General features: G+C 43.1%; 1 long non-coding RNA gene across 1 annotated transcript in view; it reads right to left on the bottom strand.

Moving 5' to 3' along the window:
* LOC125109592 (uncharacterized) overlaps positions 1-16,635 on the bottom strand; it is a 116,565-nt gene extending 99,930 nt beyond the window's left edge. The window contains exon 1 of the long non-coding RNA XR_007130293.1: positions 16,517-16,635. This is a non-coding gene — a long non-coding RNA (uncharacterized LOC125109592). The remainder of the gene's footprint in view (positions 1-16,516) is intronic.
* Positions 16,636-22,376: the final 5,741 nt, after the last annotated feature.

Raw genomic sequence — 22,376 nt, 5'->3', positions numbered from 1 at the left:
TTTTTTTGAGCTTTTACTTAAAATCAAAATGCTTCGGGGTTTAGAGTAACTAAGGCAGCTGCACCTGAATACAACAGCAACAATAGTTTATAAAGCACCTTGAAAGTATAATAAATTCAGGACTTAATTTAACAGAGCCCCTTGAAAGGAATAGCACTTAATGGCTATAGGGACTTAGAAAAGCAACTCACAGTTCAGAAGGTGACTACAGGTATGCCAGCCAAAGTTAAGGTCCCATCTACAGCTGCCTGAACAACCCCAGTGCTCTTTTTACTGTCACAGTTGTCTCGTCATTCTGGGGCCAGCAGCCTGTCTCCAGAGTCTAAGATATGGACTCGCTCCCCTGGTCTTACTGGGAGTGGACCCATCGTGCCAGGCCTCGAGGACTCCAGTCACACCTCAAGCTGTGACTTCCACAGTCCTGGGAGGTCATCAGGGTCTCTGTATCGGTCTGATCAAACACGGGATACAATAGCTCACCAAACTCTAGCTAAAGCGAGGGAGAGAGAGGTGCCATCCCGTGGTGGAGCAAGGAGGAAGGGAGCGGGGAGCAGTCTGCCCCTGGCGCAGGCAGTGTTATCACGTGCTGGAAATGGACCACACTGGCGGTGATGGAACACTGCTCCCTATCAGGGCAGGCACTCCCACCGCACCCCTGCCCTCTGCCATGTCACTGGTGCCTTCGTGTATTGGTTAGACTTCATGTGGGATGTGGCTTCTGCCTTTGCCACTTTGGTCGGCATCCGCTCTGGGTGTGGGCAGACATTACTGGGGCAGACAAGAGAACAGCTCTGCTCTCCATCTTCTGCTGGGAAATCGTCTTAACTCTTTGACAGAAAATTGGTATTGTTTACTGGGTTATTGAAGACTCTTTCCCAGGGAGAGCGGAAGGGCCATGCTGAGCAGTCAAATGGGCAATCGGCCCATGGTTGCGTGTGCGTGCATATGTGTCACACCTGAATAACAGGGTGTGAGCGGTCCATGTCCTTCGAGATGGGTTTCAAACAGAAGGTTGACATAATCACCATCATGATTCATAGAAATTACTCTCATGGTCAGGAGAGGGGAATGAATGAGGCAGGAGCCTATTGAAAGTGACAAAAAAGATGCAGCTATTTGGCTGGACAGAGAAAAACTTGCCATGAACTATCACGTGGTCCCTTCTACCTATAACCCAATTAATTCCATGAACCACAGGGGCCAGTCTCTAAGTCAGGCCACATGGAGGTCAACCTTCAAAAAACAGCCTGAAGTCCACTCTTGGCTTGTGTCAAACCAATGAAGTTTTTCCTTTCTCCTCAACTTTTCCCTGGCTTTTGCCTCCAGAGCTTCTCACTTGCTAAGAGTCCCTAGAAAAATCTTCCTCTCCATCCTCTTTTTATGTTCCTCTTCTTCCTGCCTTCCCTCTCCATTCTCTCCCATGGATTTTTAGTACAAAGAGTACCCTTTTTCTTTCTTGTTTGATTTGTTTATTTCTCAAGCATTCTAGATTCAGTGTCTCCACTAATTAAATGGCAAGACCATTTAAAATGGTGTTTTAAAGCAGAGGAAAACAAATATATCTATGTCAAATTGTGTAAAGCAAAAACCACCTTTTTGAAAACAGACTGGGAGGCGGATGATACCCACGGCTGCCAACTACAGATTCTCTTTGGCAGAAGGAAAGTTTGAACTCGCTCAAGTTAATAATTGTTATTCAAGCACGCATCCTTACCGCATCCAAGTGCTAAGTGAACAGCAGAAAAAAGCAAATGCTGCAGGAACTCAGAACGGACGGTATCAATGTAACCTAAAATATGTAGAGACATATTTCCATTTGAATCAAATCTTGTGCTCCTATTACATACACAAACTATAGTCACCTTACTTCTGTTGGCCTGAATGCTCAAATAGCAAATAATTCTTTATTTCTTGTGCTGGATTCTAAACGTAAATTGTCCTGGTAACAGAGAACACACATCTATTTTCATTGATCACTTCCACTAGTAAAGCTAAGTAAAAACATATCTTTACACACATTGTTGGCATGCATGATTTTAATTCCTACTCACAAGGGGTAACTAGAATCATCTCTATTTGCAGATAAAGAAATGGAGGTTCTGATAAGTTCGCTGGATGAGAAAAGTGACAGAGTTAAGATAGAAACCTAGGTCTTCTGAAAGCAGGCTGCGAGCTCTGGGGACTCAAAGAACTTCATGTGGTTTCCCTGCGAGCCATTCTTCAAGCCTTGATTCACTCACAAGAGAAGCATTCGTTAAGTACCAACCACATGGCTTCAGCCACAGCAGCGGGCTTTTGGCGGATACTCTGCGCGAAGGCAGAGGATACCTGATTGGTCTTAGGACATTTAACTTACACTGTCATCCTTTTAAACACCCTTTGGGCCTCTCTGCCTTAATGGCACCAAGCGCCCCACAATTATAATCTTTGCTATCAAGCATAGGAAGAAAAGATTTTGCAGCTTTGCTCAAATTCTACAGAATCCTTAGGAGAAACAGAAAAGTGAGCAAAGCTTACACTGCCTAGTCCTCAGAGGATTTACAAATAAATAATCTTATTGGCTCTAGTGGCCCCCGGATTAGCCCAGACCTACTACTGTCTGTTCTTTTATTCGACACTTGCAAAAGCTTGGGTAGTTTTAATAGGGAACAAAACATGTTGCATTCAAAAATTCACTTCAGGACGCACCGAATAAATAGAGAACAGACTGTTTTACATATTCAGAGCTAAGCTGGAACACAAAACTCACGAAAAGTTTGTCAAATGCATCATCATTTGTCTATGGTGAGCAGCAGAACACTGAAAACAGGAAGTAATTTTTCAATTAATGGGTCACACAATACATGCCTGAGCCTTCTTAGCAATAATCACTCACAAATAATATTATTTGCCTTAATGGGCCAGATGTCTTTAGAGACTATTTGGAACCAAAGTTACTGTATCTCAATGCAACCACATCCCCAGGGGTGAAAATGTCACTGCAGCCAATAGCCTCACCCATGCGGGCACTCAGCTGATGATATCCACACCCATGGAAGCTGGGCTTGGAAGGGCAAGGACTCGAGTAGCTCACTGGAAGGAAATGATGCTGGGATGAAGAAAGGGGAAGATAGGGGGCAGGGAGAGTTGAAGAAAGAGAGTAAATACTTTGATTCTAAGACAGCTTCATTTCCTAAGCATCACTCAGTAATGGATTAACAGAGGCAAAGGAGTTAGAAAAACAATTCCAAATATAACAAAATGTCAACATTGTGCTTTCTCTGAGCCCCTCCTCTGTCAATTTCCAGAGCAACGTAAAATGTCCCCTACCACCGCCCAGTTCTCCTAACTGATTTCACAGGGTATGTCGATCCAAGATCATCTTTAGAGAAAAAAAAAATTTGTTAAACTCCTTGTAGGGTGGCCAGGCCAAAATGACCAAGCCCATGTTGGATGTGACCTGTCACACCTCTATAAGTATCCATGGTGCATCAGGCTGAGCCAAGCACTAGTTTATGGACAGAACTTCTTTTCAAACTTCCTCTCTGCTTTAGGAATAGGGCTGGACTCTCTAAAAGAATGGGTGTTGTTAGAGCCTGGTAAGAATTTGAATAATTTGGTAAAAAGATCATTCAGCTTTCTAAGGCAACGTTATGGACTTCACTTCATTCCTTTCATTCCAACACTGCGAGATAAAGTTCTCTATTTGTCTGGTCAGTGTAGGATTGCTGAGAATGTGTAGAGAGAAAGAAAGAAGGAGAAAGGGCCAGAGTGTTCACAGTCCCCGTCCTCCTACCCTGAGGGAGCCACTGTCCATTCTTACCTGTCTCATGTGTTTGATACCATACTTTGCTGAAAAACGTGCTTATACAGCTACTTCTTGATTATTTGTTGGTTTTAGACTCTGTCCATTGACTTATCACCATGGAGAATGGAACATTCTTCAAACCAGCACCATATGCAACTACACATATCCCTCCCTCTCCCCATCCTCCTAATACATTTGATCACACTTTCTGGTAAATTAATATTCAATTCTTACATTATTATGACCATGGGAATATTACAGCTGAGACGTAGGTGCACTAGGAGCCCATTTCTTTTCTTGCAAAAATTTGCATTTTTCCTGGAAAAAAAATTGCTTAGGTTTTTTTAAAATATGTGTTAGGTTTTTATATGCCAAGTACTCCAACTGTGAGGTGATAATCCTCCCAATGTTATCAAGTGGTCTGTCAGTTTTCTTTCACGCACACAGACACCCTTTGGAGATTTTCCTCCAGAAGGCTTACCTCTGCTCCATTCAGGGCTGGCTGCTTTCCTGCTGCCTAATGAGCATCCTGGGATCTCCTCACATGGACGTTCTCAAAATGCCCTTCCTCTCTGCTACTAGAATCCTATTTTCTGGACCAGATGTGTCTTTTTGTCTCCCTCATTGACTCTTTCATTTCTATGAGGTGTGTCTGTCAGTAGCTCCCCAACACAGGGTACATAGGCATTAAACATATAAGACCTTGTGTGTTTAAAATTATTGTTATCTTGCTCTCACACATAGTGATATTTTGGCTGGATATAGAAATATGGAAATACTGTCTTCTCAAAATTTTGGAGTCATTACCATATCATCTTCTGGGTTCCCATTACTTTTGAAGAAGTAACAATTTTGATTCTTGCTCCTTTATATGTGAATCGTTGTTTTTTTTTTCTTTTTTCTGGAAACTTTAGGCTGTTTCTGAGACAATGATTTGCCTCAATATGGGTTTTTCTGAACATCACACTGGGCATTATGTGGCCTTTTCAATATGGAAATACATTTTGTCTTTCATTTCCAATCAATTTTTGTCAAGTTTTTCTTTCATAATTTATTCTCCTCTATTTCTCTTCATTGTTTTTTTTTTCCTTTCTTTTTTTTTTTAGAATGTCTATACTATAGATGGTGGAGATCCCAAACCAGTTCCCTCAACATCTCATTTTTCTCTCTTATTTTCCAACCTTTTAATTCAATTTCCCAAGACATCTCCCTGAGTTAATCTCCCATACTTCACACTAAATGGTGAAGAATTCGCCCACCAAATTTCTCATTCCTTTATCAAAAAACACTACGTAAAAGCCATAAAAATTCTACCCAGAAGTTACATGTAAAAGCAATTGCCAAGTTCTGCATTCAAGCAAGAAAATAATTACAAAGCTGTGTTCTACAAAGGAATATTTCCAGCAGTAATTGATTAGTCTGTCAACATCAGAGAAAGTTTTGATGCAGTAATTGAATTTTCTAGATCACTGACTTTAAAAACCAACATAAAAAAAAGAAGGAAAAATGAAGACACGTATGTTGACATGAAGACACTTATGTTGACCTAAAACCCATTCATTCAAAAATGTTTCTATAGGTAAAGTATTCTAGGTATCCTGAAGAATAGAAACTGCAATGAATTTATTTATATAAAGCACTATTCTAATATATGCCTTAGTAAATATGAAAATCAATACATGGTCTTCACCTGATAGACCCTGAGTCCAAAATGATACAGAGTAAGTCTATTATTTTTATTCTTGCTTAAATATAGATGTACCATATCCACTATTCCTCTAAGTTTCCCTTAGTTGCAGGAACACTCATATTTTTTTGTCCATTCAGTCAGTCTGTAAACTAACCTTTGCAGGTCAGGTGTGCACCCAACTATGAAAATACAAGGTTGGGTAAGAAATGGCACCTGCCTCCATAGATCTCACATGGCCTGGAGAGTAAGAGGCTAGTGCTACTCCACTAAAGCTGGCCAAGAGGGACTTCAGACAGAAGCCTCACTAACCCAAGGTCAAACTCTAAAGTGTGTGTCCCTTTGTTTCTGCTGCCAGAGATGGAGTAAGAGGTACACAGCTCTGCTCTTCAGGAAGGTAGTGTAGTGAACCCCTACTTCGTATGCACAGAAACCTTTCCATGCACAAATCTGAGGGCAGGAGAAAAAGGTAGATGTCTGCCTGCCCCTGGGCCAGGGGAAGGATCAGAAATGATGTCACCTTAGGAAAACAGCTCTCATCCTAAACCTAGGATTCATGTCAGTTTCCTGCAAACACTTGTGGGTGTCCTTGGGAGACATGTAAGTGTGCATCTGAACACGGATGTGTGTCCACAAGCTGTCCTCGGGTGGCTGGAAGCTGGTATCTTCACCTCACACTAGCAGAGCCTTCAAAGCAGACCTGGTTTGCCAAGATCTTTCCTCCCTCCACACCAAATGTAGGAGATAAGCTGTTAGAGATCCCTTTGTCCCATGAATGGCCTATGTAAGAGATGTTATGGGCTGTATGTCCGTGTTCCCCCAAAATTTATTTGTTGAAATCCTAACCCCCCTAAAATTGTATTAAAAGCTAATTAGGTTTCGATAAGGGTGAAGCTCCTTAGGATGTGATTAGTTTCCCTCTAAAAGTGACAGTAGCACTTGCTCTCTTTGCAGTGTGAGAACCCACAAGAAGGAGGCTCTCAGCAAACCAAGAAGAGGGCCCTCACCAGACACCAGATCTGCTGACACCTTGATCTTGTGCTTCCCAGGCTCCGAATGATGAGAAATAAATGTTTGTCATCTAAGCCCCCCATCCATGGTGTTTTGTTGTAGCAGCCGGAACTGAGTAAGACTGAAGGGATCCGTAGGAAAGATACTTGAACGAAGCCAACTTCCGTGAGCAAAAGATGGTGATTTCCATAAAGACGGGAAAGATACACCCTAAAAAGGGTCAGAGAAGGGCTCTCTCTGTGAAAAAGGAAACGAGACAGAAAAGCAAGGCAAAGATTGGGTTGCTTCATAAGGGCAGCTCTGTGAAGGGTTAATCTTTTTACTTCTTTGTTGGGTGATGGAAGCAGTGATATTTAACATTTAGCTTTAATATTTCTTACTGTGACCTTGTCACCCCAAATGTTTAGTAAGACCCATTACATTATCACTTCATACTGGTGGTGCTCTGAGATGTGAAGAAGCGAGAGCATCTTGCCCACAGGGGCCCGCAGGCTGGGGGAGCAAGGTGGTGAGAGGGAAAGAGATCCAAGAGATCTGAAAGCTGAAGCAGGAAACAGTGCACCAGATCCCCAGAGCACAAAACTCCATGTTTTGGTAATTCACACAGGATTACATGACTGTTTTTTAAAAAGAAAAAAAAAATAATAAGATTGTCATTAATTCAACCTTGGACCATTATAACATGCAGGCAGACAAATATAGTGGAAAGATTGTGAGTTTTAGAGTCTCATGATGTAAGTTCAAGTCCAGGCTCTGTCATTTATATTGGCCACAACCTCTCTGAACTGCCTGTATAAGATAGGATCATAATCTCGGCCTTATCTCTTCCCTAGGATTTTTGAGAGAATCATATAGGACAATAAATGCTAAAAAAAAAAAAAAAAAAAAATTCCCAAGTTGTAAAGTGCTCCACACATTTGCATGTAGAGCTAGGGAGGGGGTGGGGCACTCCCACTCAGAGTCCCTCGGATCTGCCTTGCACCATCCAGCATCCCCAGGACTGGTGATGGGCGGGGCGAGATGGGGCAGGCATTGCTGACTCCACCATCCAGCTCTGTTCACGTCTCAGTGGACTGGGATGACTCAGGGCACAGCTGAAGCATTTCAAATGCACATCCATCTCCAAACCCAATCTGAACTGGCCACCTAATCCTTTTGTTATCTCTCAGTTTGGAGCATGCTAAGAATGGCAATTACAAAATTTTAAAAGATTCACTGGCAAACGATTAGAATGAAATTCATCTTCAGAACAAAGACGACTTGCTCGTTTTTGCATACAAATAAAACCTGCACAAAAGCCTGGGATAAATTCCATTTTCCTCTTTGGCAGCGTTTCTGTCCTCTAGAAATAAAAGTAATTCTGAGAGGCAACATGCTCTCCAACTTTATCCTTCGTCGTTGGAAAGAGCCTGAGCACTGTGAAGGGGACATGTGGGGAAATGCTGTATGGAGAATTAATAGTGTTTGTCCAAATAATAACATTCGTTCACTCAATGCCTACTATGTACTTGGTGCTTTTCCTGGCAGGTCACTCAATTCGGACCATACTTCTGTGAAAAGAAATGCCATCCCCACTTTATAGAAAAGACTGAGATGTGAGAAGTGAGTCATTTACCCAAGGAAACCCAAAGCTAAGACAGAGTCACACTCTAGGGGTGACTTCAAAACACACATGGAGGGGCGCCTGGGTGGCTCAGTGGGTTAAGCCGCTGCCTTTGGCTCAGGTCATGATCTCAGGGTCCTGGGATCGAGCCCCGCATCGGGCTCTCTGCTCAGCAGGGAGCCTGCTTCCTCCTCTCTCTCTACCTGCCTCTCTGCCTGCTTGTGATCTCTCTCTGTCAAATAAATAAATAAAATCTTTAAAAAAAAAAATACATGGAATGTTCCCTTGAAAAGAAAAGAAGGAAGTCCTTGACATTCCCACCGTGGTACACCAGGACTATGAATCCTAAAGAAGGTGTTGAGGTTTGTTCTGAAGCCTCCAGGACCAGCCAACCTTGTCGAAAATGCCAAGTTAGGTTTCTATATGACTTCTGTGCCCAGGAAAACATTCTAGGGCTGGGATGGGAACAATAGAAAGGTGCTCTGATTTTTAGAACGGAAATGAGGGGTCTGCACTGACAGAAGGGCACCCAGTATTTTTCCCCATAGGCATGGTCTCAGCAAAGGGGCAGAGATGGCCGACTAGATTTCCCTCTTCTGGGTAGTGTGCAGAGGAAAAAGAGCTCTGGATTTGGGGTCAAGTCCCAGCTCCAACATTTTATTAACCTGGTGATCTTTGGAAAAATACGTAAGCTTTTTATCTTAATGGGGCACCTGGGGATTAAATCAGCTTTAACATGGTATTTAGCTCCTGCCAGTGGTCAAGGTAGGAGGCCCCATGGATAGGCACCCTCACCATGACTGCGTTGGGCCCACCCTGCCTCTGCGTTGACTCCAGAAGCCGGCCGCAGAATGAGCATCCTCTAGTCCCCATCAATTCACCCCATCTCCACAGAATCAGGGTTTGATATTTTGAGGAGGTATCACTGAAGCCCAAAGCCAAGCAAAATAATTCAGAAGAGCAAATGGAAAACAGCTCATGTCTCTTTTACTCTAAGGCATAAATTAGAAATGATAAAAATGTTAGGAGATGCCCAAGTCATTTTAAGGACACTTGAATTCATTTGCCAGCTTTACAGTCTTTCAAACAAATAAGAGGACTGAATTTTTTAGCAAATTGTTCAGGAAAAGAGGACTGACTCCTATCATAAGTATTTCACAGTCTTCTCTCTGCAGGACCCAAAATGCCACACCAAGTTGTATACGGTCTTAAGAGTTCAAGGTGTTTGGACGTACGATACAAATAATCAGTGACTGAGAAAGGACAGTCAGCCTCTCACATATGAGATGCAACTTTAAAATAACGAAACTGTTTCCAAGGACATCCTTCTCAGACTTAATCTAAATGTTAGTAACAATCTGGGCAGGTAGGCTGCCTTCTCTTTCTCCCAGGGAGGGGCTCACTGCTCCTCGCAGTCTCTGCATGTGGCTGAGGACTGTGGGCACCCCTTCCCCTCTTCTGTCACAGATGAGACAAGGTCAGCCCTGGCCCCTTCTCCAGAAGGCACTGGGCCTGAAGAGGAGGCCCGTGGGCATCTATGGCCCTTCACTGCTGGTCCAGGCCTGACCCCGTGCCCCACATACAGAGATGATAACTCTGCTTCCTTGTCATTAAAATTTTGTCTTTTGATATCATTTTCAACTTACAGAAATAGTACAGGATAGTACTCTCCACCCCCGCCCCGCTTGCCCTCCTGTTAACATCTTGCATAACTGCAATAAAATTATAAAATTAAAAAACCAGGAAATTTGCATAATACAATGCTATTAGCTAAACTACAGACATACTTCGCAATTGCAAACAGTGCATATGTATTTTCACATTGTCGCGATGTCTTGAAGGTAGATTCCCGAAGTGACATGGCCGGACCAAAAAGTAAGTGCATGTAGAGTTCTGCGGAGTGTGACCAAGAGCCTCTCCAGATGTGCTGAACCACTTTGCATCCCCTCCAGCCATGTATAATGGTACCTGTTTGCCCAGAGATCTGCCAGCAGGCTGGGTTCAACTTTTTAAAATCTGGTAAGTGAAAAACAGTATCCCATGATATTTTAATTTTGATTTCTCTAATTATGAGTAATTTGAATATTTTTCGTATGTTTGAGGATCATCTGCTTTGTTTTTATTGCTATCCCAAGGAAAGGCATGGGAGAAACATGTAGTCAAAGGGTTCACCCATCCCAGCTGAGTGTGGGCAGAGATTAAAGGTCACGGATTCTCTGGTTCAAAAGCTGTGGCCACAAGCAGTCACTGTCCCTCTGTTGGCTCTCTCTTTCAGTGCCCTGGGGATGTCCCACTCAGCTAACAGATATCAGGAGTCACCCTCTCCCCAAGAAACTGAACCTATGAGAAGATCAAGGGCTTTGGGGTCAGTAGAACCTGGTACTTCTTCCAAGCTATGTGGTTTTGGACAAATTACTTCACCTGTGTCTCACTTTCCTTATTTTATTTTATTTTTTATTGTGTTATGTTAGTCACCATATAGTACATCATTAGTTTTTGATGTAGCGTTCCATGATTCATTGTTTGCATATAACACCCAGTGCTCCATGCAATCCATGCCCTCCTCCATACTCATCACCATGCTCATTCATCTCCCCACCCCCACTCCCTTCTAAAACCCTCAGTTTGTGTCCCAGAGTCCATAGTTTATCGTGGTTCGTCTCCCACTAAGATTTCTCCCCCTTCGTTTTTCCCTTCTCCTAATGTCCTCCATGCTATTCCTTATGCTCCACAAATAAGTGAGACCATATGACAATTGACTTTCTTTGTTTGACTTATTTCACTCAGCATAATCTCCTCCAGTGCCAGCCATGTTGGTGCAAAGAGTTGGGTATTCATCCTTATTTTTAAAAATGGGAATAGATGAACTCTATCAATTTTATGGCTGTCACAAAAGTTAAATGAATCAATGGATACAAAGCTTCTCCTTCATGGTTGACAAGTGAGAGAACCTGGTAAATGTTAGTTCTCCTGAGTAACTTTCACCTCCTACACAAGTCATGAAGTAGACCTTAATTTACTGTAATGCCCTCATGCCTTCAAATGCCTGAGAAGGATGGGTGTCCAGTGATGTGACTTGAACCCAGACCTTATTTTTTTACCTTGACCATGGAGCAGGAAAATAAGGTGACTCTCTGATACTAGAATTTAGGTGCTGTATCATCAGATCAGGAAGATAATTGAGGTGGTCTGGGGATAGGATTGCCAGGCTCAACAAATAAAAATACAAATTATAAATAAATAAATTTGAATTTCACTTTCTTGGTATAAAGACACTCATGTAGGATCCTCTCTTAAATTTAGAAACCTCATAATATTATTTCAATCACATTCCTAAAATATGGAGATTTGATAAAAACGGGGTGACAAGATAAAACAAAGGACATTCAAATGTGAATTTCAGGGGCACCTGGGTGGCTCAGTCGGTTAAGCATCTGCCTTCAGCTTAGGTCATGATCCCAGGGTCCTGGGATCGAGTCCCACATCAGGCTTCTTGCTCATCAGGGAGCCTGTTTACCTCTCTGCTTGCCTTTTCCTCTCTGCTTGCCTTTCCCTGTGCTTGTGTTCTCTGTCTTTCTCTGACAAATAAATAAATAAAATCTTCAAAAAAAATATGAATTTCAGATGAACAATGAATTTTTTTCATATAAGTAGATCCCACATATTGCATGGGACCTACACTAAAAATTATTTCTCGTTAATCTGAAATTCAATATTGAATGAGACATACTTCTACTAAAAAAAAAAAAAAGTATTAGTTATCTGAAACTCAAATTTAACTGGGAATCCTATATATCTGGCAACCTTAGTAGGAGACCTTTCAATGTCTGAAAATCACATGAAAGGTGGCTGTCCCTCCATTGTGTGCAATGAAACTGAATAGAGAGAAATTTCCATGGATAAAACACCTGGGAGTTGTATCCCTTAGGATGTGCTGGTTGCAAATGACAGAAACCCAACTCAAGCTGGCACACACAAATGGTGGACGATATTGTCCCACATAGTCAAAAATGTAAGGGATCCAGCTGGCTTCCATATGCCAATGTCAAGGGGTCCGATGGTATTGTGAAGAGCATCTTGTGTTCTCCATCTTGCAGCTTTGCTTTCCTACGTTTGGGCTTCATTCTCAGACAAGCTCTTCCCACGTGGGGGCAAAGCCAGCAAGCAGCAGTTTTCACCCCCATTATCCTTACAATGAACTATCCTACAAAGGGAAGGTGCACTGCCTCTCTTCCAATTGCTTCTGCAAGAGGCTTGTGGAGAACTCTTGAAGGGCTTGGGTCTTGCCCCCCTGTCACTGCCAGGTGGAAGCATTAACCCCAGCAGAGGCACATGAATGGTTTTCCCAGAGGAGAGATGGGCTTTGCCACCAAAGAAGCCAGGGAGAAGGAAATATGCATGGAGTATAACAAAAGCTCCAGTGACTACGTCCCTCGCTGAAAGTTGGTTAATCAGTCAAACCTCCAACACCAGAGGGGAGAGAGAGAGAGATTCTTGCTGCCGCCAATGCAAGAATAACAGGAGGAAGGGCTGGGATCAGGGATGTAATGGGTGACTGACAACTACGATTGTCTAAATAAAGCAGTTAATTCTCATAGGAGGTCAGGGAGGATAGTGAGATAATGAAATTTGCCACTGTATTTGTCTACCTGACGTAAGATGAAGCCCATGTGGGGAAAACCTCCATAAATGATGAGGCATAACGGAAAACAAAGTGGTTTCAGGGTCCATGAAGGACACTAACTAGAACCGTCATACGGAAAAGGGGGACTAAAGTCAGATCTAAAACCCCAAGTGAGAGAGCTTCACAGCCCTCTCCACAAGGCTCCCTAAGACGCCCTCACTCCTACAAACAACCAGCTTCAGAAAACCTGCCTTCTCCTCATCTGGAAGTCATGCCCTAGGGAGATTTTTCTGAAGGGAAGAGTTTGATAATTATTAAATGCTGCAAGCTTGAAACTACTTGCTTTAGTGGAAACATCATTTCCAGTGACAAATCAGCCCTGAAATTAAACAAATGTCTTACTATAATAGCAAGACATGGGGGCCAGGAAGGCAGAGAAGGGAATGCCTTCCATCTTTATACACACACACACACACACACACACATACAAGTACACATATACATATCATGTGTTTAGGTATGTCTATGTATTTGTATATGTATTTATATTGTTTAGGTCCTTATTATGTATATATACCTATAGGTATATATAGGTGGGTATATATTTTTATATATATACACACACACATACATATACATATACATATCATGTGTTTATTATGCACTTTACCACTGATACAATTTTGTTTTTTAAGTAAGCTCCATGGCCAGCATGGGGCCAATGCAAGGCCTGAACTCATGACCCTGAGATTAAGACCTGAGCTGAGATCTGGAGTCGGATGCTTAACTGACTGAGCCACCCAGGCACCCCAGGAATGCCTTCCATCTTCAAGGAAATAGAAATTGGAATTTATGATGGAATCCAGATGAAGTTTGATCTGCAGAAACCCCTCTTGAGAGAGCAGGAAGATGCCTGTGGCTCTTTGGATGGGAGCATTGCACAAAGAGGAAACGGGTGGTACAAAACCCCAGGCAAGTGATCAGCAAGACGTGGGGACTCTCAGGGCCAGCCCTAGTCTGCGCCACAGTCCTCCCAAGTCCTCTATGACATCCCTGACAATGAGAACAGTTTGTCTCTTAGGACATTTAGAACAATATGATCTCTACTACTAGGCCAAGAGTAAGGAAATGTATAAAAACATCACATGGGAAATATTATACTTTATAGTCAGAAGAATTATTAGTGTGCTTATAAAATGTAATAGAGGAAAACTTGGGTGAAATCATATTTCAAGTTATCTCAGGAAATCATTACTCAAGGAAACTGTTTTCCCTTTTAAAGCTTGAATTCCTACATAAAGGACAAAATTGCTTCCCTCTTACTTGTGTTTTTTCCAAAGATTCCATTTCATTTTTCCTGAGTCCTAGAGAAACTGCCTTCACTCTAAATTTAAGACTGAAAACAGGGGAAATCCAGAAAAACTCAAACTAAGGAAGTGTTGACCATAGACCAACAACAAATGATTCTAGAATTAACATTTTACTTCAATAAATCCTGGGGAACCCCATGAGGCCCAGCCTCGGCATGGAGTCACATTCAAAAGAAATATAAACTGTACCTCAGTATTAAAGAAAATGTTGGTGTTTAAAATAGGGCATGAAAAAATTAAAATAAAATAAAATAAAATAAAATAGGGCATGAGTGCAGACAATGTTTCTATCTTCCACTTCACACAGGCAGGTCTCACACCACCCTGCTCTCTTTCTCTAAGCCCTTCTTCCTTCACATGCATGACACACATTACCCTGGGTGCCTGGCCTATGCTCCTTCCCAGGCCTGCTCTCCCCAACACTTGGTCATGTTCTTACAATCCAGAGGAGCTGAAGGACCCAGAAGGATCACACCTCCTTCCTCTACCTTTACTCCCCCACCAGGAAGTCACTTTGTGGTGTCTTCATCTCTTGTTCCACTCACCTTGGGAAAGACCTTTAAGGAGTATTTCCCTCTCATTACAACTCATGCTTCCGCTCTATCTTCTCAGAAGAAAACAGTGCAAAGGAAATCAAGAGACAAAATTTCCACCAAGAAAATTCACAAAGATTCCCCTCAAAAAAAAAAAAAAAAATGAGTAGAGAGAAGGACAAGGCTAAATCGCCCAGGCAAAAGAATATAGAATGTCCTTGGAGAACAGAAATTCCTTTCGGCAGCCCAGGATAGAGAGCGGTTGGGCAGAGAGCAGAAAAATCTGCCGTGTTCTTGTTCTTTGAATGGGGAATGGCAGGGTGGACTCAGGAGATGGCACTTTGTTCAAAAAGTGATGTGGTTGGCTTGTACACTGATGGTCACAGCAGCATTATTCACAGTAGCCAAAAGGCAGAAGCCACCCGCCCCAAGTGTCCGTCAACAGATGAATGGAGAAACAAAATGTGGTCTATCCAGACAAAGGAATTGTATTCAACCTTAAAGGGGAAAGACATCCTCTTACATGCAACAATGCCCATGAACCTCGAGGACATGATGCTAAGTGAAATAAGCCAGTCAGTCACAAAAAAAAACAAAGTACTGCATGACTACACTTGTGTGAGGTGCCTAGAGTATCAAAGTCATAGAGACAGAAGGTAGAATGGTGGTTGCCAAGGGCTGGAGAAACTGAAAACTTTCAGTTTCGCAAGCTAAGAAGAGTTCTGGAGATTTGTTGCACAACGTGAAAAGACTTAACACAACTGAACTGTACACTTAGAAATGGTTAAAAATTAGCAAGACAGGAAACAACGTGTGTTGGAGAGGATGTGGAGAAGGGGGAACCCTCTTACACTGTTGGTGGGATTGCAAGTTGGTGCAGCCACTTTGGAGAACAGTGTGGAGATTCCTCAAGAAATTAAAAATAGAGCTTCCCTATGACCCTGCCATTGCATTACTGGGTATTTACCCCAAAGATACAGATGTAGTGAAAAGAAGAGCCATCTGTACCCCAATGTTTATAGCAGCAATGGCCATGGTCGCCAAACTGTGGAAAGAACCAAGATGCCCTTCAACGGATGAATGGATAAGGTAGATATGGTCCATATACACTATGGAGTATTATGCCTCCATCAGAAAGGATGAATACCCAACTTTTGTAGCAACATGGATGGGACTGGAGGAGATTATGCTGAGTGAAATAAGTCAAGCAGAGAGAGTCAATTATCATAAGGTTTCACTTATTTGTGGAGCATAACAAATAGCATGGAGGACAAGGGGAGTTAGAGAGGAGAAGGGAGTTGAGGGAAATTGGAAGGGGAGGTGAACCATGAGAGACTATGGACTCTGAAAAACAACCTGAGGGTTTTGAAGGGGCAGGGGGTGGGAGGTTGGGGGAACCAGGTGGTGGGTATTAGGGAGGGCACATATGGCATGGAGCACTGGGTGTGGGGTACAAAAACAATGAATACTGTTACACTGAAAAGAAATTAAAAATAATAATAAAAAAAAGAAATGGTTAAGGTGATACATTTTATAGTATGTGTACTTTTAACACAATTTAATTTTTTTTAATTTACTTTTTAAAAATGACATGGTTGGGAAGACCAAATGAATATGAAAATTCCTATTGGATGAGGGAGAAAGTAGAGGTGGACAGACAGATGATGAGGCTGATAGGAAAGTTCAGGGGGAAGGGCAGCAGAGGTGCAGTCCCCAAGGAGGCAGAGGGAGGGCCTCAGCCCTGCGCTGCCTCCCCACACCCTTGCCCAACCACTGAGAAGAAGCCTCCATTCCTCTCAAGCCCAGAAACAGCAAGCTTGGCAGCACCGCGCTCTGGGTCATGCAGGCTGACCTGCTGACCTGCTGACCAGAGCCACAGCAGAAATGAAGACAGCTCCTACCTGTGAACCATTGTCCTCCTGAGAGAGAGACAGAGAGAGGCAGCACATGTCTGTGAGGCAGATCCTAGGGAGCCTCTGTCCCTCGGGTACTCAGACAGGGGCCCCAGGGCTGTAACATTTCATTCTCCTGGTGTCACTGGGGTTTGACATCTATCCGGTTACATGACCAGAGAGGGACCAATCACATGGCCTGCACGTGGCCAATTCCCAAAGAAAGAGACTGGAACAAAAATAGAAAAGGAAACCTTTCTGGACACTAAGCCACATCTGACTCCAGGCCCTCTCTGAGGGTAACAGAAGCCAGGTGGACACAGGGCCCCATGCTAAGGCCACTGCAAATCTGGGCTGTAAGTCCATCTAAAAGATGAGAACTTTTATAACAAGATCCCACTTGACCTCTGGAAACTGCTCGCATGTTGTATGTCCCTAAACTTTTGAGCCCATTGAGAACAGTTGAATAAGATTCTTGCATATTCCATTTTATGTCCTCACCTCCTTTCTCCATCTTACCATTCTCACTAGCACTCCACCTGTTCTCCACAGAGCTGCCAAAGAGAGCTTTCTAGAATACAATTCTCATGAGGTTATCCCTGCATAAAGTTCCTTCAGAGACTCCCCACTGGACACGGGATAAATTCCAAGCTCACCAGCCCAGGTCACAGCTCAATAGGTCCACCATTGCCTTTGACCAAAATTTTCTTGGCCTGGACCATTCTCCCATCTTCTCTAATGACCAGCCACCCTCATCTAATTAATAGTGACACATCCATTCAGTCAGCATTAGGGATCCTCCTCTGGGATATTTCCCTTGTTCCCATCTCACCCAGGTGGAATTGGATTCCTCTAATTGCTCCTGATTCCTATGTTGCCCAGTGCACTCACCAAAGAACTGGGCTGATATGTAGGAGTGCTCAATGTTTTTTTAATTAATTAACTAATTAATGAATGAAATAAATATAAGCAGAGAGGAAGGGAAGGACTGAGTATTTTGGCCTTGCTCAGTCCTCTACTCTACACCATTCCAACTAAAAGAGACTCCTCTGCCTGTGTGTCAGAATTCTTCGCTGGTGATGAAGGCAAATTTGGTTTTGCTAGTCTATGTGTAATTGATGAGGTCACAGAGGCATATCTGCTTGTCACTGTGATCCAGCTCATGGAGACAGCATCAGCTCTGGTCTGACTGCTCAAGGTGGCAGAACTGAGAACCAGGAAGCCCCAACATCCTTCTCTCCCCATCCAAGCTTGTATGTGCAGTCCCTATGAGTAAGAGCTTAGCAAAGGCAATTGACATCTGCCGCATCTCAAACACTTTATGGAGTGATGTGAGATACAAATGAAGAGGCATCCAAACTAGGAACACCAAAACAGCTATGTTTCCCAAACATAACAAAATCATGTCTGTTGTCTTCCAGCAATGAGCCTGAGTCCACCAAGGGAGCCCAGCCCAGCCTCCTTCAAGATACTGATTTGCTCCGATCCCCATCTTAGAGCTTGGGTAGCAACTGAAGTTTGACCAGTGATGCTCTTATGGTAAAATAGTGTCTTCAAGAAGCTTAAAATCTAGTAAGGGAAACCGTCACTAGAGAAATCATTGGCAATACAAAATAATTTATATATTATTATATGATAATACAAGGGAAAATTTCATTATGCTCTGCTCAGTCTCCATACCCTCATTTTACAGACAAAACTAAAAATTTCGAAGCAATTTGCCCTAGGGTCACACAATCATTTGCAGTTCCATTGCTGGAATGAAATTTGTTAGCACAGGGAATTTGTGCACACTTACAAAGTTAAAAAAAAAAAAAGTTATATTAAAAGTTAACATAAACTAAGTTTTGAAAATGAAATATTAAGGTATGTACTATTTATAGACAACTTTCTATACTTTGAGTTTCAGAAGCAAAATGCCAAAATCTTAGTTTCAACTACATTTTCTTGTCAATCTTCTATTTACAAAAAAATCCCCTAACATGTCTCTCATTCGTGGTATCTAGCAAACTAGCTCCTTCATATCAGCTGAGACTGGCCGTGCGGTCATTTGCACACAAGCGGGTACTTGTATTAGTCCTATTGGGTGGCTATAACAAAACACTATGGACTGGGCAGCTTGGACAACAGACATTTTTTTCTCACAGTTCTGGAAGTCCAAGATCAAAGTGCTGGCAGATGCTGTTGCCGGTGAGAACTCTTTCCAGTCTGCAGGGAGCCACCCCTCTTGCTGTGTCCACATGCCAGAGAGAGAGTGAAAACTCTCTGCTATCTTCTTAGAAGGGCACCAATCATGTCATGGGGTCCCCACCCTCACAACCTCATCTAAACTTCCCAAAGGCTCCACCTCCAAAAAAAATCACATTCTTGGGGATTAGGGTTTCAACCTATAAATCTTGAAAGAACACCAACATTTAGTCCATAAAAGTACTCACTAAATTTAATCCACAAAGTGGCCAAAGTTATCTGTGTCATCAAAGTTCTGATCCTTTCGAAGAGACAAGAACCACTATAGCAATTTTGGTTCTTCAAAATGCTTTCAGCTGAGGAGCGCCTGGGTGGCTCAGTTGGTTAAATGTCTGCCTTAAGCTCAGGTCATGGTCTCAGGGTCCTGGAATTGAGCCCCACATCGGAGATCAGCGATCCCCACTCTGTGGGAAGCCTCTTTTTCTTCTCTCTCTGCCAACTGTTCCCTCTGCTTGTGCTCTCTCTCTGAGTCAAATAAATTAAAAAAAAAAAAACTTTAAAAAAAATCATTATAAAAAAATGTTTTCAACTGAGATTGTAAAAGCGGAGAAAAAAATGTTTTAAAGAAATGCATGATTAATCTGAGTCCAAAAACCCAGCTGCTGGAGTGAGCCAGCAAGTGCTCTAGGAAGGTCAGTACCGCTGCCCCAGTCCTATCCGCCCACGGCTTGGTGTTCTGCTCCTCCTTCAGATCTATGAGTCTCCCCAGTGTTTTCTAATGAATCCCTGCCTTTGGCTTAAGTTAGCTAGAAATTGTTTCTGCTATTTGCAGTCCAAGGAGTCTTAATAGACACGGGGAGTTCTAATTCAAATTAACAAGGCTACCGAAACTAAGGAAGTCAACATAACTGGGAAAAAGAAGTAAAACAGAAACAAGTTCTTGTCCCAATAATATCAAATTTGAGTTCTTGCTTTTCCTTGAGAAGTTCTGTGTTATTAGGTACTATCCCTTTTTGAGCCTCATTTTCCCCATTTGTAAAATGCTAAATGGTCTCCAGAATGTCTTCCGATTCTGATAGCCTCTGAATTTTGGGGAGCCCAGGATGTGCCCATGTATTTTTCTGTATAAAGTCCCTGTACAGATTGTTCCCCCAATAGCCTGAAATACTGGAAAGGCTTAGGGCCAATCCCAAGATGCTACCAGAAACACAGTACAGTAACACAGTCCAGACAGACACTGTCCTTTGTTTATTTGTAAACCAAAATGGCAGTTTCCTTGAGACATGCCTCTTCCTGTTGACCCATCTAATAAGACACCCATCTAACTGCAAAGACCTTTAAGAGTCATCTTGAACTTCAGTGAAGGCTTTGCAGGGACTTAGAGGAGTTACTCCAAGGTAACGCACCGCACATCTTTAAAATCTTCTTTGAATATACCCTTTCCCTAGACTGGATCATCCAGAACAGCTAGTGGATATTTCACTCTCCATACAGTACCCTCACCACCAGATGTCCCTCAGTCTCTACCCTTCCGTGTGACACTCCTATCCCTGGCCAGGGACTCCACTGGTCCCACCAAATCTTCCCATATGGTTAGGATTTTTCCCAGCATGCCCTATATCTTTTGTTATCTACTTGCTGCTCTGACGTTCTTACAAGATAAGGCTTTCTAGAATTTTGGTGACTAGGTGGCACCTTCATTCAACAAATATTTACTGGACTCCCCCCAACCCACCATGTCCACAAAACTCAGAGGAAGGGATGCCACAAGGACGCAAATGCATTTCACGCACATATCCCAATCCCATTCCATAGTTCAGTTCTAAAGTTTAATGGTTAAAAAAAATAATTGATTTTAAAACCCTAGTCCAGTTGGCAGTTGAAGTGGTCTCATTTAACCCAGATTGCAATGTGACACCCCCACTGGGCGCTGCTATCAGAGGCTCAGGGCAAACAGGAAGCTGCCTCAGGCAGAGCTCCCCAAGCCCAAGGAGAGAGAAGGCTGCCATCACTCTCCCAGACACTGTCGTTCCTGGAACTTCCTCCATCTCTGGGAGCCCTAGCTGATCCCCGTGGGTAAAGATCTGAGGACTTTGACTGATCTGAGGACTGTTGCACTGCTAACAGGGCAACCTCCTGGCTTGTGCAGTCTGACTGATGGGGCCAGTGCCCAGGGAGGAATCTCAGGAAATCGCTTTATGTGGCAGCAAAGCAGCTTCCTCAGGAGGAAGCAAGTTAACTCACTGCATAAATTTTCTTGATCTGAGGAAGAAATGGGGCTCACTTGACTGAACAGCCAGGTTCCTCCCCTCAGAGAGGTAAATTTAATTATCTCAACACAAATTGATTGACTCTTTGTAAAGTGACCCGTAGCCCCCTCTGTTCTTGATGGTTATCAGGCATACTAACAAGCTGCCATCAGCCCCGAGCCTCCCAACCACCATCTCCATATGGCACTTTATCCTCCCTTCTCATTCTGCACGCTGTAGGACAAAAATGAAAGAAACAACTTCCCATGTACTTGTGGGATGGAGACCAGAGCTGCTCAGCTGACCCACCAGACCCTGCACACTCAGCCCTGCCCACCCCTGAGCCTCACTCAGGCTCCCCTGTTCTGTGTGGCCGCCACTCCATACTTACCACGGTTCCTTCAGTGGACTGGCTTCCTCTCACCAGGGCCTTTGCACATGCTGTTCTCTCTGCGGCTGCCTTCTACCATTGAGTACATGGACATATTTGTCTTTCAATATAAATTTAAACCTCACTTCCTGTGGGAAATATTTCATTTTATGTTCTCATACCAACATTTATCACAAATGCATGTTCTACTCATTTTTACAGTACTTTGATTAAGTTCAGTCTTTCCCACTAGAGTATAAATAAGCTCATGAGACCAGAGGCTGGGACTTTGTTTTGCTATTTTGTTTTTTGTTTACTTTCATTTTTTCAGTAAGTAGCACAAAACATGGGAAATATGGAAGGAAGGAAGGAAGGAAAAGAGGGAGGGAGGAAGGAGAGAAGGGAGAGAGGAAGGAAAGAAAAAGCTGCCCAGTGTGGCTGAGACCAGTGTGGTGTGGACTCAAGTGTGCAGTAGACTGACTTCAGTGAGGGCAGTTCCACGAGGCTGATGTGGAGTGGGAAGGGGAGCCACACCACAGGGGCTGGGAGTCAATGTACAGAGAGACAGGGAAGGTTGGAGTCATGATAATTCTTCAGAAGCTTGGCTCAGAAGCGAAGGCTAAGATGATAAAAAGAAGGGGATGGAAAAGAATGGGAAAAAATTGGGGTGTTTTTATAGGCATGAACATTGAGAAAAGGGGGCATTAATGACAGGCCAGGGGGTGACAGATGGATGGACATCCTAAAGCAGGCAGAAGGACTGGCGTCAAAGGCCGAGGAAAGGCCATTCCCCAAGACCCAATGTAGGGTCTGGATGGTCAGTAAATAGCGTGATGGATGCAGGACAAACATATAAACAAACGGACGGGTGAAGAGGCTGGCTTTGAGAAAGGCTGACCTGGCTAGCCTGGAAAAAAGGCAGAATGGGTACAGCTATAAATAAGTGGCTGCTGACTGGGACTAGTATTGCAAAACATGCTTTCATTTTGAATGGACGCTTACCTCAGAAGATATTTGGAGATAGAGAGTGTTGAGAGGTTGAGGCGCTTGTTATCATGGACCC

The sequence above is a fragment of the Lutra lutra genome, chromosome 9 (genome assembly GCF_902655055.1).
Source record: "Lutra lutra chromosome 9, mLutLut1.2, whole genome shotgun sequence".
Taxonomy (NCBI): domain Eukaryota; kingdom Metazoa; phylum Chordata; class Mammalia; order Carnivora; family Mustelidae; genus Lutra; species Lutra lutra.
This window is presented reverse-complemented; position numbering and strand designations above follow the sequence as displayed.